The sequence below is a fragment of the Triturus cristatus genome, chromosome 10, assembly GCF_964204655.1.
Source record: "Triturus cristatus chromosome 10, aTriCri1.1, whole genome shotgun sequence".
NCBI lineage: Eukaryota > Metazoa > Chordata > Amphibia > Caudata > Salamandridae > Triturus > Triturus cristatus.
This window is the reverse complement of record NC_140593.1, coordinates 746,916,768-746,943,293: the sequence shown is the minus strand read 5'-3', so window position 1 is coordinate 746,943,293 and position 26,526 is coordinate 746,916,768. Positions and strand designations below refer to the sequence as shown.

The following is a 26,526-nucleotide window of genomic DNA, read 5'->3' as shown; positions in this document are numbered from 1 at the left end:
ACACAGCTATGTGCCTACAACGTGGAGGCCGTCAGCAAGTCTTCTGAAGAGAAAGTTCAAGCTTCTGAAAAGCAGTGTGTAGTGATTGTGATGTAGCCGTATGTGTCCAAAATTAGAAACAATAAACACCCAAAAGAAAAGAAAAAAAGGCACACTCCCTAGCCCACCCCCCTCCTTCCCCCTTATTCTCCTCTGCACCATCATGCAATCATACTCTATGGCTCGGGTGTCCATCCGGGGTTGTATCTGAGACCAGACCCTTCAGTTGCTCGCCAATGCAGTTATGTGGTGACTTTCTAGTGGTTATGTGTTAGGTGCAGGATTCTTAAAAATTAGGGACATGTTAGCTCCCTAAATTCTTTTGCTAGGATAGTGACAAATGGTGCCCATAACTCGGTGTAGGTGTCAGCCCTATTGTCGAGCATCATTAAAATGCGTTCCATGGCCAATGCAATCCATAATCTCCTTAGCCATACAGTGTGGTTTGGAACTATCTCAGTGCCCCTATGAGCTAGTTGGACCATTCTTGCAGTGTTGAGAGCTAAGGCTATTTGCCTCCCTCTAAGTGAGCGCAAGGGAAAGGTCAGGGGATTGGGAAGACCTAATAGGGTATAGGCCGGAAAGCGTAGGATAGCAGTGTTAAAGGTATCATCTATGTCGTTATGGACCAGTTCCGCTTGTAGAGCATACTCCCTCTGTAGTTGGTCGAAGAGAATGATCCCATTGTGGTCAAACAGTGAGCCCTTTTGCATCCCTGCTCTAGCCACCGCTGAAATATTTCGGACTTACAGCCAGGGGGGAAGACCGGGTTATCCACCATCGGCATCATTGGGGAGGAGAATGTTGTGAAGCCATGACAAAGTGCTGTGGCATCCCATACCTTTAAGGTGGTTGCCGTTATTGGGGAGGAGTAGAGCCCCCATGTCCTGTGCTTGCTGTGGAGCCAGATCTCTCTCCAGATATTTGCTGCCACACTTATTTGGTCTATGAAGGACCAATGTTTATCTGAAAGGGGACGATTCCACTCCTATATGTAGCGTAGTCGGGACGCCTGGAAGAATCTATGGACTATCGGAACCCCCATTCCTCCTTCCGCCTTAGGTTTGGCAATAAGATGGAAGCTCAGGCACAGCTGCTTAGCACCCCAGATGAAGCAGTTGATGGTGCTTTGTAGATTTGACAGAGTCCATGGGGACGAGGACAATGGAATGGTCTAAAATGCGAATAGAATGCGCGACAAGATCGTCAATTTGACCACCCGATGCCTCCGGCCCACCAGAGGCCCTCCCTGGACCAGGTAGCTAGTGTCTTATTAATTTGTGTCAACAGAGGGCTATAGTTGGCCACCAGCGGTCTTTCTGGAGTGCCAAGAGAATGCCTACGTATGGAATCGTGTCTGCGGGAAATTCCGCGCGCAGTGTCATTGCTATGGATGGGGGGGGGGGGAGACAGAGAAATTCAGGATCTGGTACTTTGCAAGATTGACCTTGAAAGTTGGTGGCGCTGAAGCATCTGAATTCTTCCACCAGGGCGGTGAGCGAGGTCGTGGAGTTCGTTAGAGAAAGGTCCACATCGCCAGCATACAGGCTTATGGTGTGTTTGTCTGCTCCAAGCTGGATCCCCGAAATCAGTGGATTGTCTCGGATTCTTTGTGCCATCGGCTCTATATATCGCGCAAAGATCTATTTTCTTTTTTTCAAACAACATTTGTTATTATTTTATAACAAAACAGCCATATACTGTGCAGGTAAGCCACACATTATGCTAGTTATATTCAAAGAGCCTAGCCGTGCTTGTCTGGCATTCGCATCAGTTAAATACTTAAGCTTTGAGTTGTTTTTAATAATTTACAAGATTTCATGAAATAGTGATGATGTATACATCCCACTTCTCACCCAGCTATCTAACAACCCCCCCTCCTTGTTTCCCCCACCTTTACCTGCCTCTTGAGTTTCCTCTACATCGTGATAACAGTTGTATCTTCCTCCAGCGCATGTGGTATCACAAGTTGACCAACTGCTCTGTATGATGAAGCAGAGTCAGGATAGAGACACTGAATCTTCATTTGACGGAGGGTGGACTGGGGGGCTGACTTTGTTTTACATATGCTGCCACACAGCTCCAACATGCAGTGAGCTAGTTTGCTGATGATTCTAACTGGGAGACGAGGCTCCTGGCTTGGGAACACCAACCCTACACGAGGCCAGAACTACTTATGATGGAGAGGTGGACAATCAATGGCATACAGTACATAGTTTGATGACCGCAAAGGTCTGTCACAGAGCAGTCTGTAGGGTTCTCCATCATGCCCCTTTTGCGGATGATTTGTCCCTATTGACGGTTCAGTGACTAAATATCGAGGGACAGAATATAGAATGCCCAAAATATCGACGCCAAAATATAGAAGGACAGAATATCGACTCCCTATCTACAAACAGGTAAGTACTAAAATATCGATTCCAAAATATAGAATGTTAAAATATAGTTAGCTAAAATTTCGAATTTTTTAAATGTATTAAAAATAATATAAAAGTAAGTAAATATTAAAAACAATTAAATAAAACATACATAATATACTATAAAAAAGCTTAAAATGTAAACATAATAGAATTAATGTAAAAAAAGTAGAGATTTTGTTGGATAGTGATAGCGTAAAAATTACTATTCCCACTCCAGTGAGTGCAAGAGTAGTGAAAACGTTGGATAGCGTAGGGGGAAAAATTACTATTCCCACTCCAAAGAGTGCAACAGTAGGGAAAGCGTTGGATAGCGGGAAGGTAAAATTTACTATTCCCACTCCAAAGAGTGCAACAGTAGGGAAAGCGTTGGATAGCGGGAAGGTAAAAATTACTATTCCCACTCCAGTGAGTGCAACAGTAGGGAAAGCGTTGGATAGCGTAGGGGTAAAAATTACTATTCCCACTCCAGTGAATGCAACAGTAGGGAAAACGTTGGATAGCGTAGGGGTAAAAATTACTATTCCCACTCCAAAGAGTGCAACAGTAGGGAAAGCATTGGATAGCGGGAAGGGAAAAATTACTATTCCAACTCCAGAGAGTGCAACAGTAGGGAAATCGTTGGATAGCGGGAAGGGAAAAATTACTATTCCCACTCCAGTGACTCCAACAGTAGGGAAAGTATTGGATAGCGTAGGGGTAAAAATTACTATTCCCGCTCCAGAGAGTGCAACAGTACAGAAAGCATTGGATAGCAGGAAGACAAAAATTACTATTCCCACTCCAATGAGTGCAACAGTAGGGAAAGCGTTGGATAGCGTAGGGGTAAAAATTACTACTCCCACTCCAGTGAGGGCAACAGTAGGGAAAACGTTGGATAGCGTAGGGGTAAAAATTACTATTCCCACTCCAAAGAGTGCAACAGTAGGGAAAGCGTTGGATAGCGGGAGGATACAATTTACTATTCCCACTTCAGAGAGTGCAACAGTAGGGAAAGCGTTGGATAGCGGGAAGGGAAAAATTACTATTCCCACTCCAGTGAGTGCAACAGTAGGGAAAGCGTTGGATAGCGTAGGGGTAAAAATTACTATTCCCACTCCAGTGAATGCAACAGTAGGGAAAACGCTGGATAGTGTAGGGGTAAAAATTACTATTTCCACTCCAAAGAGTGTAACAGTAGGGAAAGTGTTGGATAGCAGGAGGGTTAAAATTACTATTCCCACTCCAGTGAGTGCAACAGTATGGAAAGAGTTAGATAGCAGGAGGGTAAAAAATACTATTCCCACTTCTGAGAGTGCAAAAGTTGGGAAAGTAATGATTACATTTTAAAATAAGATTACAATAATTATCAATACCAATAAAAAGTTAATTAAAAATAATTACCAACTAATAAAAATGAATTACCATTGAAAAAATTATCAATTAATAAAAATTAATTACCAATTAATTAATTATCAATTAATTATCAATACATATAAATAAAAAGTAATATTTACTTTATTACAATTAATTTACTTCTCACCCAATTCCCCTATAAACCCACAACCCACTCCCAATAATAAAAAATACAATTAACATTATTATCAATTAATCAAAATTATTTAGCAATTAATTACCAATTCACACAAAATAATTACCAATTAATACAAATTAATTACCAATTGATAATTAATTATCAATTATCAATACACATAAATAAATAAAATAATATTTACTTTATTACAATTAATTTACTCCCCACCCAATTCCCCTATAAACCCACAATCCACTCCCAATAATAAAAAATACAATTAACATTATTATCAATTAATCAATTAATAAAAATTATTTAGCAATTATTAAAAATTCATTAGCAATTCATACAAATTAATTACCCATTAATACAATTTACCAATTAATAATTAATTATCAATTAGTTATCAATACATATAAATAAAAAAATTATTATTTACTTTATTACAATTAAATTACTTCCCACCCAATTCCCCTATAAACCCACAACCCGCTCCTAATAATAAAAAATACAATTAACATAATTATCAATTAATATACATTAATTACTAATTAATACAAATTAATAACCAATTAATAATTAATTATCAATCAATTAATTATCAAAACACATAAATATAATTAATATTTAATTAACCATAATTAAATTACTTCCCACCCTATTCCCCTTAAACCCACAACCCGTTACGGAATTAAATTACGCAAAAATTAAATTACATAACATTCATTAGTTTAAAAAAAATAAACATACATTACAAAAATAATACATAATTTTAACACATATACTACCATACATAACACTAAAAAAGAATTCGATATTATAGATATCTATATTTTTAAATTCGATATTATGGTAATCTATATCTTAAAATTCGATATTATGGAATTCTATTTTTTTAACTTCTATATTATGGAAATCGACATTTCATACCCCAATTTCGATATTCTGACCCATCTATATTTTAATAATTTGATATTCTGTCCTATCTATATTTTAGAATCGATATTCTGTCCTGTCTATATTTTGGATTCGATATTTTGGTCGTTCACCCCTATTGACCTTTAAAGCCTTTTGAAAATTGCAGACACGGAATACTTCAAATGGATGGAGGGAGGGTGGCTGTGAACGTACAAGGATTTGAATAGAAACAATCAGTTCCTTTCCCATACACAAGCACAGAAACAATTTGGGTTGGGGCTCGGTCACTTCCTGCATTACACTAGATTGATGCATGTAGCTTGTGGTATATGGCCCTCTTTTCCATACAAACCACAGGAACAGGTGTTAATGCAGCAACTGCTGACACTAACCAGCTGCAGATTCTTAATCACCCACCTACATGTAGCGCTGAGGGCAACACTGACAGAGGGGAAGAACGCTGGAGGGAAGACTACCTGGAGAAGTTAACTGACTTCGACTGGAAAAAAGCTTGTAAACAGGTCCGGCAAGTTTCCCCCAAAGGCTGGTTTAAGCAGATACACTTTCAGTATATGCACAGAACTTACTTAATACTGGCCAATCTAATGAGAACATACCTGGCTATCCCAGTGAGGTGTGAGAGGTGCGGACTTATCGCAGCGGACTTCCTGCACATGATATGGACCTCACCCAGGATTGTGGCCTTTTGAAGAAGAGTAATGTCGGCACTGCCTCGGATAGTTGGAGTGGAGATAGAGGGGGGGGGTCGGTCCGGCTGTGCCTCCTTGGGGTGCTGCTACGATGTAAATATCTGAAAATGTAGGCACGAATGTTAGCACCGGAGCTGGTCCTGCATAAGAGATGAGTTGTGATACACTGGAAATTGCCCAGAGCCCCAGGGGAGGCTGACTGAAAAAAAGGATCTCCTTGAGTAGGCAATAGCAGATGAACAGCATATTCGATGCAACTAGAGTGACAATAACGTGGTCGAGGACCTGGCACCACTGGGGGGGGGGGGGCATATGGTTGGCAAAACACATGGTTGAGTTGAGGGATGGGACAGAGTGAGGGTACGTGGCCCAACTCCAAGAGCCACACTGCAGGGTAGCGAAGGCCCTCCTGGGATAGGGGAGCCAAATTCGGTGATCTGTATATGTTACTGTGTGTATCCATTATGATTCTAGAGATATGTTTCTTGTCAACCATTGCTGAAAATGTGTAAGTGTAAACAGTAAGTTTAATCTGACAAAAATCAATAACCCCCACCCAGAAAAAATCTAGGCGCCGGAGCCAACAGCTCTCCATCCAAATTGGAAACATAGATAAACAAGTACATCTTGGGGAGGCCAAACCATATGGTATATTGCGAGAGCCTGCTTATGGCTCGGCAGCAATTTAGTGTATATGTGAGCACTGAGCAGATTCAAAGACAGTCGCCCTCGCCTGGCAACAACAGCATTTAGTTTGGGTTAAGGAGATTGCCATGCTGACAATAGCAGCCCAGTCTCAAATATATTGTCCACTGTGTGGATGAGTGATCAGCAGTTGGTTGTCCATCTCCAAAGCAGAGAGCTGAGGGGTAGCAGAGTCAGCTTTGCTGGAAGATGCGCCTGGGGCTGTTCTTGCAGCATTTCAAAGATTTTGAAAATCGGTTTCGTTTTTAATGACGATATACGGTCATCTTCAGCTTGGCTTCCCGAAGAGATAAGATCAGCACAGGTGGCCCAGGCTGGCCCGCGCCTGCAACTCCTACTGCGGCCCCTCTTCGGAGGGCACTTCCAGCCTCAGTCAGCAGCGGTTGCACACACAGGCAAGTGTCACTCTATCCCAGGTTATGGCTCGGCAGCAATTTAGTGTATATGTGAGCACTGAGCAGATTCAAAGACAGTCGCCCTCGCCTGGCAACAACAGCATTTAGTTTGGGTTAAGGAGATTGCCATGCTGACAATAGCAGCCCAGTCTCAAATATATTGTCCACTGTGTGGATGAGTGATCAGCAGTTGGTTGTCCATCTCCAAAGCAGAGAGCTGAGGGGTAGCAGAGTCAGCTTTGCTGGAAGATGCGCCTGGGGCTGTTCTTGCAGCATTTCAAAGATTTTGAAAATCGGTTTCGTTTTTAATGACGATATACGGTCATCTTCAGCTTGGCTTCCCGAAGAGATAAGATCAGCACAGGTGGCCCAGGCTGGCCCGCGCCTGCAACTCCTACTGCGGCCCCTCTTCGGAGGGCACTTCCAGCCTCAGTCAGCAGCGGTTGCACACACAGGCAAGTGTCACTCTATCCCAGGTATCACCGAGATTGTTGACGAAATGTATCTTTGACCATTTTTTAGCTTAGCTGGGAACAGCAGAAAGTACTACAGGCCCATCTCACATAGTTTACGCAATAGTATAGTAAGGGAATAGCATGATCCGATGGTTGTCTATTTCCAGTTTGAAGACCCTCCTGGCTTCACAGAGACCCCCCTTTCTTCACAGATTGTATCATTGCCGGTTTTGTAATGGAGAATTTTGGCGATCATCGGGTGAGGGACCGATCCCAGGGTACGTTGCTGTGCCCGGACCCTATGAGGACTGGCGCAGCAACCTATGAGGACTGATGCCAACTGACACTCACATCAGGCAAGGGACAGTGGTAAGGGCGGATTGCGCACTCAGAGTAGAGCAGCATGATAATACGACCATCATCTTGAGCATCGTGGTCATGCCCCCTCAGTCAAAGGCAGTGAGGTGCTTCAGGGGAAAAGACCACAGAACTTAACAGACACAATAGTGTATGGTTCTGTCTAATGCTTATCTTTTGAATGAAAGAAAACTTTAATCACATAACATAATACTACACAATACAACTGAAGAATTCAGACACAGGGTTGATATCCTGTTTGCAATCTTGCAGGGCTACATCCTCGAGGACTTTACCCCCACTAAAGGAGCTGCTCCGTGCCTGTGATCTCTGGCTCATATTTTGGGGTAAGGTGCTGATAAGGTACATGTGATGTTCACTCAATCACCCCCAAACCGTTTAGGCACACAAGAGAATAATATGCAGATTAGAAGACAACACAAATCTCCAACAAAAATAAAATGATAACATCGATAAGCACTTATACAACAATAGCATGAAATCATTGACCTTGAAGACTTCAATAGAAGCAACAACGTCTGCATTTTTAGAATCAGAGAGGATGCAAAAGGCCTGAACTCTGCTTATGTTTCCTTTCTGGAACAGTGGATTCCCAGGACCTTAGGCTGGTCATTCATCAGAAACATCGAACAGGCTTACTAAGTCCCTTTAGAAAAAAATACAATACTGATCTTTAAGTAACTGAGATAGCTGCCACCAGAAAATCCTTACTATAATGAAAAAATACACATCTTTTACTTGGGAAGGCGCTAAAATCAGCATGTTACAGGACTTTGCCAGAGAGACCATAACAAGAAGGAAAGGCTTACTTGCTCTAAGGTGAAAACTGACAGTAATGCCAGCAAGGCACTCTTTCATAGGTCCAGCCCGCTTTAGGATTATTAGGAAATCTCACGTTAATGCAACTAGTGGATCTCTCCAAATCGCTATATGAATATCTTGGAGTTTCATACATTTGCAATAGCGTCTAATTGCAATTCGCAGTAAATCGCAATTAGGTAATCGCTAGTACAAATGTTGATACATGTGGCCCTAAGTATTCTTCTACTTTTTAATGCATGTGTTTTTTGGATTAATGTATATTTATTTAGGTGTGCGCTCTACCATTGTGCTCCTAAGATCTTCTATCAGATTCCGTGTGTTTTTGGCTAATTCAATCTCCTGCTCCCATTGTCTAATCAAGTTTCAATCTATTTAAAATACAAAACACGTGCCGGTGTGCCTGCGTGCGAAGGCTATAAATTCCTTGAAGCTTGTCAAACACAGGTTTTCTTTAACTATGACCTTACAGGTCATGCACTCTGTTCTCAAGTAAACTCTTCACCTCTTTTTCATCAGCACAAGTTTTTGGCCTGCCCTGCTCTTTTACCACGTATTGCTGTGTGACACTCCGTGATGTTGCACTGTGTTTTCATATTTTATTTCTTCCATAACAGTGCATAAAATATGTATGGTAACCGTGCACAATGCAAAAGTAAAACAAGATAAGCATATAATAGTCAGCAAAAACAAGCTGCTTGTAATGTTATTAGTGAGTTTCTGACATCCTAGCACCCTAAAGCAATTTTAAGACCTATGCTAAAATGTAGCTATAGCACTAAATAGCAAACTTACCTTTCAGATTTGAGAGATTCTTGGGATGGATCGCCCATCATACCTTTGAAAAGCTGACTGCAGCTGTTCCTAATCAAAAGATGTGCTCTCGGTGAAGGATATGTTCTGCATGGCTTCTGGAATCAGCTCTCCGATTGAGAGTAGCGAGCTCTGCGATCTGGTGTGACCTCTGGCGATAATGCTGGTGCGAAGGCCTCTCCTATTCACTACTCAAATTCTGATGTTTATATACCTTTTGACCGCAGATTTTAGCTCCTATTTAAAATACAAAAACAGGGTTTGGAGACGCTAAGGCTTCTAAGACACTAAACTAACATGGAACAAAACATATCATCTTCTATCAACATGTTGACATTAGGCCTCCATCTTTGTAAACAATAGGCCTACACTGTAAGGGGCACATTGTTATGGCGGAGTCCTCTAAAATAAACAAGACACATGCTAGCCTACAGAGCAAGCAGCCATGATGATATCAGCATTTTTGTATGTGCTCCATGAACTTCACACTTTCTAATACAGATAAAGAAAAGCTGACAGCAGGCATGGAATGAAAACATGCTAGCTAAATGAAAACTGTCACAGTGTTCAAGACAATCCCTTGATTGTGGGTTGACTATTTCAAGACATGTAATACTCTAATAAAACATTGAAGATTATACATTTCAAAACGCCATAAAACATATTAATGTATAAAACAGTGCATATAAAAGTGTATGAATAAAATGCTATATAGAAAATAAATGTTAAGAATATATGAATAAAAGCGTGAAAACATTGCATGTAAAGGAGCATTTGTGTGTTGATAAACAAGCAAGCCAAGCAATATATCTAATTTCTCATTAATGCAGCTGGGTGCAAACTATAAAAAATATAGGAAAGATACAAACTGTCCTTTTTATTATACTTTTCTTAATTTAATTTCAGAAAAGTAGGAACAACTTTGTTTACTTTTTTCTGGCTGGCAAATGTGTGGGTACGTTGGTCAGTTTTCCCCAATCGGTGATGGTGTCATATAATCGCCATAGTATACAGGAGTCTTTGTCACAGTACCTGGAGCGTTTGCGTATGAATGTTCAAACGAAAAGCAGCTTTTTTCTTTTAGCTCGGCAGCAACTGCTGGGGGATGAGATGAACATAGGCACTGGAACTGACTATAGATGTGCAGGGTACCTAGAGATGATATGGCAATACAATCAGGACTTCCTGGGTCAGACTAGTGACAGCGTAGTGCAGGGGGTCCCTTTTAAGGGGCGAATTCCCTCACCCACACGTGGGTGGCATGCTACATCATCGGAAATATCCGCTCTGCGAACCTGGTGGCAGTGCGGGCTACAACTCCCTCACTGTGAGGGAGGAGCTCAGGGATGTTTTGTTTGTGATGGTGGGGAGGTATCCTAAAACCTTCAGATGAGCTGGGCGAGAAGCGAGTATGTGAGGAGAGTGACAGTGAAAATAAAACTGGCTGCCTGGTGTGCTAAAGATTAGTTTTGATGGAGCACCCCGTGGTCAGGATTAAAAGCTATATATACGGGCCATGGCAGAAAATTTCAACCTAACATGGTCTTAAAAGTGGTCAATTGGTTGACATATTTCAGCCTGAATGCCTTCCGTAGAGGTGCAGTGGCTTTTTTCAGGACCAGCTGAGATGTGAGACAGTGTGAGTGTGTGAATCATACCACCATCCCGGGTGCGGTGGTGGGAAAAAGGATACGACCAACCAATGAGGTTGATGCATCAATTGAAGAGTTCTGCTGTTCAGAGTCGTCCCTGTGAAGAGACAAGTGTTATAAGCAAATATTTAGTACACGTATCCACATGCACTACTTTAAAATAGTGCCACATGTAATTGTAGTATTCTAACACAGAGGTGTGGCTACATGGATTGACAAAAGAATCGTCATTTAGGTGCTTACCCGTATTGTCGGGAGCGCAAATGGCTAACTCACCCTCGGCGCACGCACTCGAGGTGGCTTCCAAAACCTAAGTAAAAGAGGGACAGAGAAGGAGGGAGTTGACTATGATGTACAGTCATATGAACACTTATCAAACAGTTGACTTAAAATGTTCAGGGAGGACTGCTGATGTCCGTTCCTGTGGTGTATAAAATGGGTATCAGTTCAGGGTTGGTAGGAGTAGAAGGCTTGTGTGCATAGAAGCCTCGTGTGCTATTAACCATGAGAGATCACAGTATTCAAGTGCATGGATAGCTGTCCAAATAGACCTTATGGGCATATTTATTAGAAGTGTGAGAATACCCAGGGACAGATAATTGTATAGGATCCTTGAACTTGGATTATCCCAGATGATGGGCAAAGAAGGATTAAAAATGTTTTAAACGATGTCAGGGATGAACCACTCGTTCCCAGGTGAAGCATGATGGCAAAGAACTCTGCATCCGTTAGGGTAGTCCCAGTGTGAGCATTGAAGGAAAGAATAATAAGCCCAGTATGTACATTGGAGTGAAGAATGAGCCGCCAGGGATCCATGGAGCATCACCGCCCGCGTGGCAGATGGGTGTGTCCAGTGACTGAAACCATGAGAAAGGAGAATAGCTAGGCGAAGCGCTGTAAGCCAAATTGGATGAGAATAAGAAGTTAGCTCTGCAGTGCTGCTCACATTGGGGCACACAGCATGTTGTAGGGAGATCTAGGAGGTGCTGCTGGGTCATGAAGAGTCCATCCATTTAAGAGTACAATCGGTTCAAAAAACCTAGTAAGGGTGGGGTACCTGGAGGTCAGTGCCTCCCAGCCGGGCTTGGGTTGTTCGCCCGGAAGGTAGGTGAAACACTGACTTGAAAAAATGGAGAGTGCAGACTTGAATGATTACGGTCGAACTGCCATAAGCTAACCTCTCACAGAACTGGCACAGACAAAATGCCGTGACCTGGGGTGGAGGAAATTGAGTAACCCCTTTGGAACAGTAGGGGAAAACGACAAAGGGAAGAACGGCCCCCGAACGGTGGTAACGGGGTATGGCCATGCGCCGAGGGAGTGCCTGAGGGGAACAGACCACATACCTGCAAAAGGAGTCCTCATCGCCGGTTTGTGCAACCGGGGCAGGGTGTAGAGGGATATCAATAGCTAGTGCAGAACCTAACACATTAGGCCAATTGTGTGTGTGTAAGATTGAACCAAGGAACCTCATCGCTCAGGTCAATAGTATCAGTGTGAACCTAGCTAGTACAATGCCTAACACATCAGACCAATTATGTGTGTGTGAGATTAAACCAAGGAATCTCATCATTCAGGTCATTTGTGTCGGTGCGCAACCTAAAAACCTATTGTTGTTCTTTTCTAAATTGGAGCTTAGTCATGTTGGCGATAGGCTGGGTGATGTTGGGTTTGTCTTAAACGACCCATTTAAAATCTTTGGCATCATGTCTTTCCTCCAGGAAGTGTGTGGTTAGCTTGCAGGTCGTTAAACCTGCTCTGGCCTCTTCAGTGTGTTACATGATACCTAGAGATGATGACATTGCTTGCGACTCTATTTCTGTCAGATCAGGTGTTTCCAGCATTGAGGTTGTTCATGACTTCCTTGTTGATACTTACCCATCATATTGCGAATACATCACGATTCACAGATGAAATGCTTGGCAATAGGCTTCGAATACCTTCAATGGTTTCAGAAGTTGTTTCACGTTAATAGATGCCATCAGGGGCTCCCTCAAGTGGTAGTTCATGCACTGTCTCTTGCAAACAATTTATGCACCAGAGGCCAGTCTCACTTGTGGAGCACTAATTTACAAAAGGACGAGTCGGGTATTGCCTCAGTACCAATAGCCATTCAAAACACAGATAGAATGCCAAGGTCTCAGGGCATTTCTTTTCTGTTTGATAACCGAATTCCATGTTGTTGGTAGAATTGGTTCATTTCTTTACTGAAAGGAAAACCAGATTGCCACAGCCAACGGTCAAAAGGATTAAAGTAAATCAACCAGATTTAAAAACAAGAAATGAAAGAACAAAGGAACCAATCTTAAAACAAGTAAATATATCAGATTAAATGTTTTTGAAAAGTGCACTATGCACGTGATTTTGAGGAGTTAAAGATAGTGTGCACCAAGTCTGCAAAATGGGTAGGATACTGAGTCCGCAGGAGCTTTTGAATCTCTCAAACAGAGCAGGCTTTCTCAGGGATGTGGAATTCCTATAGGACATATTGTTTGGGTTCAAGGGCAACACGTTTTCATGTGTATTTTGTCCTTGGGACAGGTAGGCCCAACACCCTGCAGCACAAACCCTTTGGCTGCCAGTTTGCAGTACCACATTATGGATCAGGGAAGGGCACTGTTTGCAGTTAAGGTAATATTTTGTCCATATGTTATTGCTGTTCAAACTTGTGTTTATGGTTGATTAATTGAAAGCTTTTATGATAAGGGTGAGCGCTCTAAGTAAATCTTGTATGCTCTGACTGCACTACTGACTGTGGTTCCAGTATAAAAATGTGTACATGTTTTCAAGGTTAAGCAATATGAGGCTATGTTGTTATATTTCATATCAGTACCCTAATATAGGTCCAGGGAACATCGTACACTTTTTCCTACATCATCTCCCCTTCATTTCATATGAACGAGCCTTATGAGGACATAACTCCTAATAAGGACAGAATGCCTTATAGGGACATAACGCCTTTTAAGTTCTGACGCCTTTTATGAACTAAACCTTTCACCTAGTTCCATGCAGAGGAAGGGTTTTTCCCAATCGCTATTGCTAAGACGTCATCCTTAGCACATATGAATAATTTATGAGAACACTACCCAGGGGGTATACTTCACCTCTCCTATCTACGCACAAGGTTTAATCCCCAACGTCATCCTCATACTGTACAATGGCTAACACACGCACAAGGACTGTATAAATACAGCACCTCTTGCTATCAGTAGGCAGGAGGGAACCGAGACTTCAAGGCCGACACACTGACCAGAGACGCTGAGACTCCTGCATGCAGTTGCCCCAGCTGACATTGGTCTGAACATCCCTTGCGGGGTGTCCAACTCGAGACTAGGACGAGGTCCCACATTCTCATTATTCAGGTAATGGGGTTCGACTAAATCCTAGCGGGATTCTTGGCTGTTTCGCACCTACTCACATGCTAGGTACACTTAGGTAAATCTAGACAGGCATCTTAGGAGTATGCGCTTTTTTTATATGTTCATGACTATTGCAAAATGGTAGAACTGTACTATTCCTTTTTGTTCACTGTACTGCTGATCCTGTATCTCGGCTACTGTGTAACAGTTGTAGCAGTGCATATATTTTACACTAGAAGAACAAGGATACAATAAATTCTTATTGTAAACACGCTCAACTGTCGTCCATGTAACTCTCTGAGACAAAATGGGCAAGCACGAGTGACTGGGTGAAAAGTAGTATATTGTTTCCACGAGGCTGAGGAATCAGGGTTTGTTGTGTTCGGAGGTTGCCAAAAACTAATCTCTCTGATAAAAGGAGATTCTAGTGACACTGTGAGCTAGCTAATGCAAACATGGCTACCATACGCGGTGGGGGTGCACAGAGTCAGTCTACCACCCGACCCACAGTGTATGTTGTCCAAAAGCGCAGGCCCTGCAGTAGTACTATGGAAATACACTACATGTCGCTACCAACGTTTGGTTTAATACTTATTTAACAGTGGAATCTGAGTAGCTCAGTCGTGCTTATTCTCAGAGACCCCTACCCACAAAAACCAGAGACGTCTGGAGTGAGTGGGCACAAACTCTGCCACAGCTGAGTAGGCGAGATATCCTATTTATTCTCAGTTGGTTAATCAAGCTTGAAGGAATTTTCACCAAAATTGTGTTTAAAACCATATCTTAATCTCCTTGGACAGGTAGTCTGTGTTCTATACACAATGGCTAACGAAAATGGAGATTTACCACAGGCACTTAATCAGTCAGAAATGAGGAAGATGCTGATGCGATAAAAATTGCAGCCAATGTAAGACATACTCTGACAGTTAAACTACTCAAAAATGGGTTACTACCCAGAGGAGGTGCAGTAATATTCGTGATGGAGGCACATGAAGATTTCCAAACAAAGGTATTCTATTCCTGGGTTACATTCCCAGCAGCAAATGCTGTAACAAACACTTTTCATTATTACATACATGAAGAAACTCCAGCGGTCTACACTCCGTTTGAGGAGATTGAAATTCCGCTTACCTACCAGGAACATATTTTCTGGTTTAATGGCGCCCTACCCCACTCAAGAAAAAAGAACAAGGCTTGGTCCTTTAGGAAGACCAGGAGCAACATGGCCGATATTAGCGACCTATGCACCACATCCTGACATTGACACAATGCCACATGATGAACTGCTTGTTCAACACAAAGAGTTGATAAAACTTTACAGAAACACGACAATTTGTCATGAAGACACTTGCGGTCCAACCTACAGTAATTACACCAAATACAGCTTGTACACAGAGCACAGCTACTAAAATTACTCCACAAACATTACACGCGGTAATGGGCAAATTGCCCACAAAACATCAACAAATTCCTTTCTGGGTAGCTCAGAAAATAACCCAGTTAGAAGCAGTATTCCCAAATACAACACCATTTGCCCAAGGGTATAAGAATAGCCCCGGGGTATTTTCAGCAAGAGTAACAGAGTTACTTCAAAAATTTGATGAAGAACCTTGTCCTATGTGGATGATATTTATCTGACAGACGACGGCTTGGCACTTGACCAGGGTAAGCACCATTATTATGGGATTTGCCACTGAGGGATACAAATTTAACTTTAAAAATCAAAAATAGCCCACCTCAATGTTCTATTTTTGGGATACAAACTGTCAAGTGAAGGCAAAAGTCTGGCAGCAAACATTTTAGAAATGTGTGCGCTGCTCCAGCCTCCAAAATCATTAAAAAATTACAATCAATACTAGAATTCCTAAATTTCAGCAGAACATACATTTTAGATTACGCACAAAGGCTAAAACCTTTCTGCGTCTTAATAAAACCTGACTTTTCAGACAGAAATTGGACACAAGAACATACTAATATTCTTTGTTCACTCCAGGAAGACATGGTAGCTTCCAAACACTTCCAAACACGCGTAAACGTACGCCACTTGGTGATCCGTTTAATTGTGGGTCAATGTGGGTACACCTATTTCACCTTCAATGAAGGCGAAACAGTACCAATGCATACAAATCACACTTGTACACAAATGCTGAAATAAGTTTCAGTTCAACAGAAAAAATCCTGACAGCTGTTCCGACTGTTGTAGCAAGAGAAAGAGCACTGGCTCAGGGGAAACGCATTATTGTCGTAACTCCGGTACCGGCTTTAGAAGCGGTTACAAAGACCAGCATCCCAATGCGAAAGCATTACATCCAAGATGGATACAATGGGCTAATTCTCTTACTGCAACAGACGTTGAATACAGGTTTGATCCAAGTTTAAAAACACAAGCATTCCTGCAATACGAACAAGAATATCCTCTACCAAATGAAATCTTGCCTCTCGATCAGTATGAATATATTATTTATACTGACGGATCTGTGCAACCGGCAATAGGAAGTAAGCAGCAATATTTTTCGGCATGTGCTATAGTCAAAGGTTGCATGCGTGATGGCAAGTTCCATCCTAGTTGCACAAAAACGCAATCTCTAGGAGACCGCACGGCACAGTTGGCAGAATTAAAAGCACTGATACTGGCACTTGTAAATACGATTCACGAATTGCCCACACTAATCGTGTGACTCTTTTTACTGTGTACAGTCGTACAATGAGTACTTACAACACTGGGAACAAAACAGGTTCAAAGATACGAAAGGTGGCACAATTAAGCATAAAATGTTATAGGAACAGGTAGCAGAGTTGAAAGCCGAGCTACCGAGGACTCACGTGATTCACACACTGAGTCATCAACGTGTTGGCGTTCATGTTGCAGGGAATTCATTGGCTGATGAAGCCGCAAAGGGGGCTGTTCGCACGGCTTCCGTAGCTGCACTCACTCGTTCAAAAACTAGAATAGACGGAGATATTATGGTAGCTGTCATCGCTTCATGCAAAGGCACCACAGCAGTACCCCAAAAAAATTCCACTCAAATACTCCTACAAGTTAGATGCACAAAACATTCCATATGCTCAGATTCCTGGAGTGGGGGATAGAGTAATACCAAATAGGGATCTTAGGCAAGGTTTATTTAATACTATCTGCAAACGAGGGTTTGGGCTCTGCGCACACAGGCATTACAGCAACTATTTTTTTTTTTTTGTTTAAAAAAATATATATATATTTATTTATTTTCTTTACTGAAACAGCGCTATTGGTGGTCAGGGTTAACTAAGCAAACCAAACACTATGTCTTGAAATACGGCATTTGCCAGCAGATGAAAGGCTCCACCGTTGCATGCCCGGCACAGACGCTATTATTAAATTCAGACAAACCTCTCGCATGTGTGTACTTGGACCACTGCGGCCCCTTACAAACTGACGGGGCTTACAAATATATTATGGTTGCAGTGGATTTCTGCTCGAGATTCCTGTGGGTATGGCCTCAGCGCTCGGCTGACGCTCGAACTGTTATAAAAGATTTGCGAGTCTTTATCGGCACAAACACAGTTAGCACATTACATTCTCCCTGCATTTAGCTCTCGGGCTTACAGAGAGGCCATGGAAGGAATGGGTGTAGCATTGTGGTTCTCATCTCCGTACCATCCTGAGCGAAATGCGGTTCTGGAGAGAAAAAAAACGTGACTCAAAGCAATCTTTAACAGCTAGGGTATTAGGCAAGGGCTGTAGTTGGGTCACACACCTTTATGGGGGTACAGCGGGCGGTAAACAACCAGCCAAGAAACTCTCAAGGGGGTGTCACTCCATTTGAAGTCCTCTTTGGGACATGAATGTGGGTACTTGATCTTGATTGTGGAGGCGGAGTGACGGATGAAAAACCATTTGATATCCATGATCATTTTGCTATTTTACAGGCTCTGAATGAATCCAGGACAAAACAAAGTAATGTCCATCTAAAGCAGACCGCCATTGAGGAAGTCAAGGTAGTCACGGCATGACCTGTCTGGCTCCCAAAAGTCGGAGATCTGGTCAGAGAGAAAATTGCGGACAATAAGGAATTTGGACCTTCATACAGAAAACCTGTACCAGTCCTTGCAGTACAAGGAACAAGAACAGTGCTGCTCCCGCCTCTTGCCGGAAAAAAGGAGAAAAGGTTTGTCTCAATCGACTTAAACCACACTATGTGGCCTATACTAAACAGTAGGCCTCGTGGACTCCGCTGTAGCAGACGCCCTCCTCTAGCTACAATCAAAGAAGTTCAAACAGAAAGACTCATCACGTTTGAAGAGCAAACTGTAAGGAATGAAGGACTAAGCAACAATGCTATGGAACTTGTTCCACTTGAACCAGATATTCAAATTCAAAATGAACATCAGAATAATTCACAAGTTGCAATTAGACCTAGTACAGACGTCTACATCAACATGCCTTGTCGAGAGGAAAATAACATTTCAACTAATCCCGATGCAATTCCTACAACTGATTGAACTGCTTCTGGCTATTTCATTAACTTTGATACGTTTTCTATGGATCCAAGCAAGCCGGAAACAACGCCAGCCAAAACACCATTCAAGCAACAATTAAATAACTTTCTTCTCTTTCTTCAAAAGACATACCTGGTATCACCTTGGATTGAACTCTGGGTAATTTCTGGGATATTGTTTTTTCTTTTCTGGCTAGGCTTAGTACTAACTTTTAGTATGCTTATTAATGGACACTATCTTCAACAAAGTTCCACAGTCCAAAAGGTCAACATCCTACTGAAGCCACATCCACCATCACATCGTGAACAAAGAGACTTGTCATCAGTGAACATTACAGCAGTTCCTATACCGGATGGTATAGTATGGGACAAGGTTGATTTTAACATATTCGGCCCGACCGAACGTTTAAAAATTAATCATGTTTTAAAATTTCATTAAGTGATATCATTACCTTAAGTACATTTTCTGATGATTGGGACACTGAAACAGTAAATAACATGTTGTCTGATTTAGAGAAAACTGCTGCATTTTCTAATAATGAAATGTTAGAGGGTTCTTCATACTATGACAAATTGTACTGTTACCAACATTATAGTCATCATTTCCTGCACAAATCTATTTCACCTAGGAATGTTTTTGAGTACCATCAGTGGGAACATTGCCCAACAACACCAAAACGTAGTTCACAAGCGTTTGCACAGAAATTTGCATATTTTTCAGGGTTTAACACCACAGATCCAGCCTCATTTTACTATAAGGTTGCACCAACATCAGCACTGAAAATTATGTTGACCAATACTAAACAGATTTACTCTGCTTCCTTTTTGACCCAATTGTCTGAACAGGGTTTCAACCTATGGAAAGACGAAATTGATTCAAAATCAATTTGGGGTTCGAGGGACTGGCAATTCCAGGGTATAGAGGCACTATTTAGAGCATACCTCATTCCACAGCAGATGATCTTTTTAAATGATACTGTGCAACAGACATCCTGTCTTGGACAAGCCAAGAACAAGGAAGTGAACACTTCAAGGTTTCCAACACCAATACAGGGGTGGCAGAATTTGACTACAAATGAAGGGGCAACTGTAGATGACATACTCAAGTACAATAGATCAGACCCAAATTGGAAGGAGTGGGTGGTTCGGCCCTTAGACACAAACACGTCATAAACGGTTCCTGCACATCACCGAGGGACTCAGTATCCATAGGCCAGACCCATGTTATGTACAGAGAGAACAGAGGTAGTGACATCCTACAGTGTTGGGAAGGTGTCCCTAGATTAGCTAGAAACCTCAACACTTGCATAATTGAAACAACACTTATCTTTACTCTCACAAGACATGGATCTTAGGAACTTCTTATCAGGACCTAGGAAACAACATCAAAAACTTTTCATATATGCAGGCATTTATGCTGCCCATAATGAAATCTGGAAGATTTCCCAGCAGGAAGCCGCAGAGAGAATACGGGAAATAGACCGTATTAACTTAGAAAAAGCTTTAGCTGTGGTAGATAATGGGTTAACAACTTTGACCTCCAGGATATATTCATCGGGCAACATTGTATCTTCTGCTATTGACATACTGGAACAGGATTTAGACATATTACAACACAGCCAATCTCAGTTACATTCTATTAAGTTATTGAGCTGGACGCTGCAATCTTTGCGTGCAGGATTTGTGCCTTGGAGTTTTATAAACAGTACATCTCTGTTTTCAGAATACAATCTAACAGATACACAGAGGGAAATGGCACAAAGAGGAGCTAAATATACAATGCTGCAAATTGAAAAGCTGGATAGGCTACCATTCACAGTGGCGGAATTACCATCAACTGAATGGCTGCTTCACGGTCAAATCACTCTCCCGGTCACGACCTTTCAGTTTCACTATTGCCTTGAGCAAAGGCAGGCAGGCAGATATGAAAGATTGGGTAATGACTACATTAAGAAATCCTGGGATTTACCATATAGATTTTGATGCCGGAGTGGGGATCGAGAAGTGTTTCTTAGTGGTACAAACTGCAAGAACGCTTTAAGCGGTTCTCTCATGTGCCAAGATATTGTTTTGCACGGAGCCTGTAATGGTCCAATAGCAAATCTGTCTTGCCACATGAAAGGAACTCCAGTAGCCGTGATCACGCCAGCGTTTGAGTTACTTTCTAATGGGAGTTACTTGATGCTGAATGATCAAGGTTGCTGTGGCATGCTTCCGGGCATCACCTTTCTGGTCACCGTGAACACCAGGGTTACTTGCTGTATGCAAGTATTGTTTCCTCTGACAAATACAGTCAGGAAGGCGCCGCTATGGCCTTCATTGAATGTTTCTTTTATACAGTTTGATGCTTTGAGCAGAATGAAAGCCATGCTTTTACAGCAGACCGTACCCTTAACCTCCGCCTGAGAAACCTTTGAACTTCAAATCGTAAGGACCTCGACTGAGATACAAGCACTTATTCGTACCAACTGCCCCCTACATTTCGTAGAAATGGTGGGTTGTATCGTTAATATGTCAGACGCGTGGGGTATTGTACACCTATTTAAGACCATAGGGTCAGGATTCCTTAGCACCTTCCAGACAGTCCTCGGAGTTATTCCTAACTTTATACACTCCGTATCTGGAAGCATTTTCGGAGGTCTACGTTTGATCCTGCTCACAATAGCTGGAATCCTGCTTGTCGTTTACCTGCTACGAAATGGACGAACCAACCGCCAGCGAGATTGCAAAAGCTCTCATAGAGAGATATTACCGTGAGCGCATGGTACAACATATGGGTGCACCTCGCCTTCGAAAACTAAGTGCTTCTTGGTTCTTATCGTTCAGACCATTGTACCTGTTTTCCGATGCCTGTTCTGCGGAGGAGAATGCGAGTTGGACATCTGTCTGACACCTAAAATGGAGACGCCGGCAGACTTAGACTCTGGCCTGGAACCACTGCGGTCCCATGCTCGCACCGGTTCTCAGCGTATTCCCATCTTGACAAATGCATTCCTCGAGGAACCGCAGGTGCCCTTTTCAACTGAGTTGAATTTCAGCTCCACCATTGGCACCGACGTATCAACTACAGCACCGGCTGCCTCTCCAACAACTGTTGGCAGCGCTGAATTTCAGCTGTGCACTCTTGACGTGCTATGCAAGGTACTACAATGTTTGTCCCCTACGGCAGCAGGCAGCGATAATGTTGTGTCTCCCAACCAGGACATTTAATCTAAATCTGGTTCACCGTGTGCTGGGAACAAATTCTGATTTTTTCTTTCCCTTTTCTTCAAACAACTTTTTCAAATTGACACTTTCCATAACAAAGCATGGCCTTCTAAGTACGCTTGCAGTAGTTCAACTTGTGTGATCGAACTCATTTAGAACTGTGATTTGCGGAACTTTAACACAAAAATCATATTTCAAGAGAACATTTTTCTCTCCTTGTTTTTTAGACAGTTTTAAAATGATTTTTTAACGTTTTTAGAACATTTTAGATGACTCATTGATAATCTTATGCACTGACACCGTTATAAATGTGTATCTCAAATTGTGTATTATTATTGTTGAGTATTAGTTGGAGTGGGTGTTGTATTTCATATCGGTACCCTAATATAGGTCCAGGGAACATCGTAAACTTTTCCCTACATCATCTCCCCTTCATTTCATATGAACGAGCCTTATAAGGACATAACTCCTAATAAGGACAGAATGCCTTATAGGGACATAAGGACTGACGCCTTTTATGGACTAAACCTTTCACCTAGTTCCATGCAGAGGGAGAGTTTTTCCCAATCGCTATTGCTAAGACGTCATCCTTAGCACATACGAATAATTTATGAGAACACTACCCAGGGGGTATACTTCAACTCTCCTATCTACGCACAAGTTTTAATCCTCAACGTCATCCTCATACAGTACAATGACTAACACACGCACAAGGACTGTACAAATACAGCACCTCTTGCTATCAGTAGGCAGGAGGGAACCGAGACGTCAAGGCAAACACACTGACCAGAGACGCTGAGACTCCTGCATGCAGTCGCTCCAGCAGTCAATGGTCTGAACATCCCTTGAGGGGTGTCCAACTCGAGACCAGGACGAGGTCCCACACTCTCATTAGTCAGGTAATGGGGTTCGACTAAATCCTAGCGGGATTCTTGGCTCTTTCGCACCTACTCACATGCTAGATACACTTAGGTACATCTAGACAGGCATCTTAGGAGTATGCGCTTTATTTTATAAATGCATTTTATATTCATGTATATGGTCATGACTATTGCAAAATGGTAGAACTGTACTATTCCTTTTTATTCACTGTACTGCTGATCCTCTATCTCTGCTACTGTGTAACAGTTGTAGCAGCGCATATATTTTAAACTAGAACAACGATACAATAAATTCTTATTGTAAACACGCTCAACTGTTTCTTCCGTGTATCTGTCTGAGACAAAATGAGCGAGCACGAGTGACTGGGTGGAAAGTAGTATATTGTTTCCACGAGCATGAGGAATCAGGGTTTGTTGTGTTCTGAGGCTGCCAAAAACTAATCTCTCTGATAAAAGGAGTTTCTAGTGGTACTGTGAGCTAGCTAATGCAAACATGGCTAGCATACGCAGTGGGGGTGCACAGTCAGTCTACCACCCGACCCACAGTGTTTTGCAGGTCCTGCTGGGGTACTATAGGAACTTTGGTGTGCATCCCACTATTATAATTGTTTATTTACAAAAAACATGCCAAAACAAGTCACACATTGACAGAACTAAAAAGCTGACGACCAATTTCCGACCCAGTAGCTTTGCCAATGCTGGTTTATTTTTGTTTCCCATAATCTTATTGAAACTGGTTAAACTGATTTTCCATTATGAATATTTTTGGGAAATACCTGCATGCATCAACATGTTACTAAATGATGCTGCACAGAAATGGTACCTCAAATTTTACAGTGGTTTAGCGAAATGTTTTTTTCCTGCTTTTATGTTTTTTATGAACATAATATTTTGAAAGCAAAGAATCATGAATCTTGCTTTCAAGCTTCTGCAAATATTTGCATCAAATCAGAGAGCATTGTGGGAGCATTATACATTGTAGTGTAGTTCCTATAGTAGTTCCAACCCCAATGCGGGCGTCGTTATAAATAAACAATTATAGTAGTGGGATGCACACCAGTTAATTATGTTGCTGTTAATTCTGGTGCCTTTGGGCGTGGCACTAAACCGGTATGCACGCACTCTTGATAAATAGCACGGACAAGCATGGAGTACATTGAAACTTTGGTGTGCATCCCACTACTATAATTGTTTATTTATAACGACGCCCGCATTGGGGTTGCACCCGTCAACTGTAAATGGAGAAAATTCAGAAATGAACATTATCGCAAATATTCACACAAACGGAGAAAGAACTGGGTTCGGTATAGAAGCAGCTTTGAATATTATTTAAATGAACTGGAAACAATTGATTTTTATTTTTTTTAAATCAGTTCTGGTGAATGACTTATATCATGGCATTAATTGTTTGCAAATGACGAAGGGGACACCTGGACAAAGTTTATCATGTTTTGAGCACATAAGTGTATTGCATTGTGGGCAGGGTAGTTCGCTCTCTTTTAATTGAAATCTCGTAACTGACTTTCATGGCGGGAAAATGTGAAGAAGTGGGCCAATTAGGTTGGATTATTGAGGGAACACCGTGTTAAATAAGGGTGGAACCCAGGGGGCGAATAAACACTCTCTGGTATGAAGATGATGAAGGATTAGACTGCATGTTTGAAGCAAGTATGTGTACAAATTGTAGTGTTTTGCATAAGGGATACAGGGAGATTGATAGCAGTTTGTAAGTGAGTTTTGCGGCAGAGTGCATGCATGTATGAAGCGGGAATGATTTAGTAGATGCACATTTAAAATAGTTTCGGGAGTGAAAGGGAAGCGATGCAAGGAGTTGACTAGGTTGGGTGATTAATTTCATGTGTGGGAGTGAGCGTGATGAAAGTAGGCGAGAGATGAAAGTTCACGGGGTCATGAGTCAGACAAAGATTGTTTGATACAGGGTTTAAAAGCAGGAGGCAGATAATGAAAGGGTTCACAAATGAAGACAGGGATGAAGTCGGTTGGTTTGAAGAATAGTGGCACTACGGGGTGTAACGAAAAAAATGTGTCCACAGGGGTAGGGGTTTATTATTATTATTATCATTATTAGAATGAAGGGGTAGTTTTTATTGTTCACAAAGGGGCTCACTATATGAAATGAGGACGGGGTGCAATTAGATTAGTCATTTTGATAAACCAGTAATATTGTATACTTAAGATGCAAGATATGTAGAAATGGTTAATATGGTACTGATTATGTGTTTCATTGTTCATTTTTTAGCGTCCCCTGGCGAAGGGCGCCTGTAGCCCGAAATGCATTGGGTCCTTTTTAAATAAACGCTGCTTCAAACGAACCCTTGCATTTGTCATGTTTCAGCAAGAGGTCCGGATGGGCACAGCTTTAACAAGAGAAAATTGGAAAATGGCAAAATTACCCATGTGTGGATTAAAGAATAATGTAGATGAAAAACAGAGGCATAAAAAATTGGAATACGTGATTAAATACGGAGGAAACTTGGTATAAATTAAAATGTCAGCCGAAGTGGCGCATTTCAGCTGTGCGATCGGTCTTGGGGCAAAATGAAATACCCCAGTTAATTATGTTGATGTTTTTTGTAAAACCTTATTGCTGTGGGAGCTGCCGGGCCCTCACCATTATAACAAACATTAGCAAAAGTTGTTTTTGGTCTCAAAAAGCACACACTGCCACAGTAGTTACTGGCACTGAACAAAACTACTTTGTGTGCCGATATGCTCCTTGTGAAAGAGCAGAACGCTGTCACTCACATTGAAGCCAGATGATACAGAGACAGACAGAATTTTAATAAACTCAAAAGGTCACGGTCAATGCCAGACCAAATTAGGGGCCCAATTATTAAAGAAAGTCTCAAAAGTGCACCCATGGTATATGTGCTTACATTAAGTGCAGCTATACGGCGTTCGTGAATTCCCAAGAAATTACAGAACTAGGACAATTTAGCATTATTTGGTCCTGAAACGAGTTTATTTAGACATTTGTCCATAAAACATTCTAAGAAAAAAAAACACACTTAACAGTTAAAACATTTAAAACAATTAAAACATTTAAAAGGATCCTCCTCCTGGCTACCCTACCCCTCCCCCCAGCTCCCTAAGTTTCATGATTAAAATGTTGTTTTACAGATCGTAAATACCGAGCAATTCCAACTGTCACATCAAGATAACGCATTTCGGATAATAACTCTACAGCTTTAGTCCTATGGAGAAAGAACTGTTGATGGACAGAATGCAGAACAATGTCATACATTCACTCCAGTACAGAGATATGGGCCTAAATCCATCGTTTTTTTGCTCACCATGCCATTCCAGTTTGGACCCAGCCATATGCAAATCAGTCTTGACCCTGTGCCCCATGGGAACAGTCCAGCCCGAACTGCCAAGCCATGTCTTCCCTGGATCGGAATCAAGCATCCTAGGACCGGTTTCGGGGTTTCACCCCTCTTCAGCCAGGATAGCTTGACTCCAGTGGCGCAGTGAGCACGGGACCCACGTCTGGGCATACCCTTTCCACATAGGGCGAACAGCAAAACACACAAGATGATGGACGGAATGTTGCACATTGGCAAAACATTCACCCCCAGTCACAGATCTGGGTTTAATCCATCGTTATTTTGCTCACCACGCCACTCCAGTTCAGACATGGCCATATGCAAATCAGTCTTGACCCTGTGCCTCCTGGGAACAGTCCAGCCCGAACTGCCAACCCATGTCTTCCCTGGACCGGAATCAAGCATCCTAGGACCGGTTTCGGGGTTTCACCCCTCTTCAA

The 26,526-nt window shown here is 42.0% G+C and overlaps 1 protein-coding gene across 2 annotated transcripts in view; it reads right to left on the bottom strand.

Moving 5' to 3' along the window:
* LOC146789947 (anion exchange protein 2-like) overlaps positions 1–26,526 on the bottom strand; it is a 2,390,686-nt gene that overhangs the window by 2,353,782 nt on the left and 10,378 nt on the right. For both annotated transcript variants that reach the window (XM_085628246.1, XM_085628245.1), the window contains exon 2: positions 9,145–9,399. The gene's annotated coding sequence lies outside the window, so the exon portion shown is untranslated. The remainder of the gene's footprint in view (positions 1–9,144; positions 9,400–26,526) is intronic.